Source organism: Curcuma longa, chromosome 1 (genome assembly GCF_044706935.1).
Source record: "Curcuma longa cultivar G26 ecotype Majalengka, Jawa Barat chromosome 1, ITB_CL_G26_1.1, whole genome shotgun sequence".
In the NCBI taxonomy this organism is placed as follows: Eukaryota; Viridiplantae; Streptophyta; class Magnoliopsida; order Zingiberales; family Zingiberaceae; genus Curcuma; species Curcuma longa.
The window spans coordinates 23,914,725-23,917,428 of NC_133861.1; the positions used below are offsets into that span (position 1 = coordinate 23,914,725).

The 2,704-nt window shown below is 44.3% G+C and overlaps 1 pseudogene; it reads left to right on the forward strand.

The window, feature by feature from the left end:
- Positions 1 to 742: 742 nt before the first annotated feature.
- The window catches only part of LOC141826564 (chitinase 6-like), a 3,682-nt pseudogene continuing 1,720 nt past the window's right edge, over positions 743 to 2,704 (forward strand).

Consider the following 2,704-nt stretch of genomic DNA (forward strand, 5'->3'; position numbering starts at 1 on the left):
TACGGTTTTATTGTTATATCTTGTGTGCATTGCATCCCTTATCCGTGCATTAGGCATTATTTCCTACATTTCCTAGTTCGGGATACTGCTCTTGTTTTTATATGTTTCAGAGCGGAAACAGAGCGAAAATGGGCAATTCGGAGTCACTATGGAAGATATGGCAAGACAAGGCCGTGCCTCATAGGCACGACCGTGTCTACATGGTTCCTGGCCGTGTGCAGTACGGCACGGGCGTGCCCTTAAACAGAACATCAACAAGCCCAGGTCGTGCCTCACAGGCACGACCGTGCCTTATTTCCTCCTCAGTAGCCAAAGAGGGTCGTGTCTAAAAGACACGGCCGTGCTTCCTCACAGAAGAAGGCCGAGGTGTGGTCGTGCCCTTCAGGCACGGTCGTGCCGCAAAACAGAGGGGCAACTCTATCAGGTCGTGTTCCCAAGACACGTCCGTGTCTACATCAACAAGTCAAGCCAAGGTATGGCCGTGCCCTCCAGGCACGCCCGTGCTTTCCAAATGAAGAAGGAACTGCTGCTGGTCGTGCCTAAAAGGCACGGCCGTGTCTCTGAACAGAAGGATGTCAGCTACTAGCCATGCCTGTCAGCTACTAGTCGTGCCTACCAGGCATGGCCGTGTCCCAGAACAGTGAAGATCCAGCCTGAGGCCGTGCCTTTCAACAGATTGAAGTCTTCATTGGGCCGTGCCTTAGAGGCACGACCGTGTCTCTTCCTGGAGGCGTGTCCACACATGGCCGTGCCTGGGAGACACGACCATGTGGACGGGGGCATGCCTTGTCACGAGGTAGCTGCTATAAATACCCCTTTTAGAGACCTAAAGAAGTGGGGAGACTTTGGAGAGCCACCGGAGCTGTTTGGAGCCACCGATGCCTCATTTCGGAGCAAGATTCAACGATCCATCCACCGATCCGACTACTCCGTCTCGTCCTCATCCCATCTACGTGGAGCGTGCAGTCCAAGGAGGAAGAACTTCATTGATAAGTCGCATTTCAACATTTCTTTGTATATCTTTCGAAGTAGGATGTATTCTTCCATTTCTTCCATGTATTGTGCACTCCACGACATGGAGTAGTTCCCTAGATTCTAGGATGTAGGATAAATCGAGTGTATTGATGATTGTACTTTGAGATTTGTTAATCTACCGTTCTTATGAAATGATTGTGTATATTGCCTTGTGGATTTGTGCTTATGCTTTATTTGAAGGAATGCTTGTGTATGAATCTATGAGGGTAGAGACTATTTGTGTTTTGGGGAATCCTTAGGCCGTACACCGGGCCGCTCCGTGACAGGGAGAATGCTTTGAACCGGACGAGTTTCTGAGGGATTGTTCAGACCACACTTAGTTTCTGCGAGAGTTAGCTAGCGGTCATTTATTGTTAGAGAGAGGTCCGTAAAAAGATACCCTGTGACAGGGGGTAGGAATCTAGTAGCATTCCGGGACGCCTGAGTGACAGCAGGAATGCCTTGAACCGGACTATCTAGAATCACTTCAATCTAGCAATAGTGACGTAGAACACCAATGATTTAATCCGAGGAAGCCTTACGAGGTCAATTGGATAATTTGGTTAGAAGCCCTACAATTACATAATTATTGAGGAATGGTAGAGGATCAAAGTCGATCAATCAATATCTCGAGAAGTCCGAAGTCCTAGGATTGTTTCACCATACACTGTCACAGTTGAATTCTTACTCTGCTTTAAGGATTAGGCGCTCTTGACACTCCCTTCTCCCCCACACAATTATCATGCTCAGTTTCTCTCCATCTTTTTTGTGCTAGTATTTAGTAAGTAATTCCACGGTCCCTATGGATTCGATATTTTATTACTTGACGATAACCCGTATACTTGCGGGGGCTATCAACTCTCTCCAAAGTCAGTGTGGATAGAGGTGAAGTTGGGTGCTATGTATATGATGCATACGTGCTAATGCGTTAACAACCCAATGTTTATGCCGATATTCAATTAGTTGATAGCATAATGTGATAGTTATCTATACGCGATACATAATTGACATACGATGTCTACCACCGTAGCTAAGAATAGCTTGTTGGACACTCTCCAAGGTTATTCTTATATATGGTGGATATCAATCCATTGTAGAAAATTAAATATCTCCCGAATTAGAGTAAGGGCTCTCGATTTCGTAAAATAAATGAGAATTATTTATATATGTAAATCATTTACAAATATATTTCAAACTCATCTCTCATATATGCTTAATTTGTTTTCTTTCTTAGGTTAATCATTTGAGAATGTCGTATTTAAATTTGCGTACAATTTTGGATACCAATAAATTGATTGGCCATAACTTCCTGGACTGGTATAGAAATTTGAGAATCATTCTCAAAACTGAAAAACTTGCCTATTGATGAGCGTAGATCATATTGGATTTTCAGTTTTGCTTTAACGCCCATCTACTTGTAATTCATTGCATAAGCTACGCTTTATCACCCCTTATTCTTTTAATTTGCATATTTCTACTCTTTTGCTCGGAGATCTGCGCTTTGTATATTTTGCTTGACAGGATGCGATTTAGAGCCAAAACGATGCATTATTGATGGTGGAGCAAGATATGGAGATTGAAGCACATTTGGATGAGTTTGGAAGGCATTTGAAGTGTTTTAGAGGTTTTCGGGGCCGTGTTTAACCTCCCCAGGCCGTGCCTAACAAGGCATGGCCGTGCCTCAACTTGC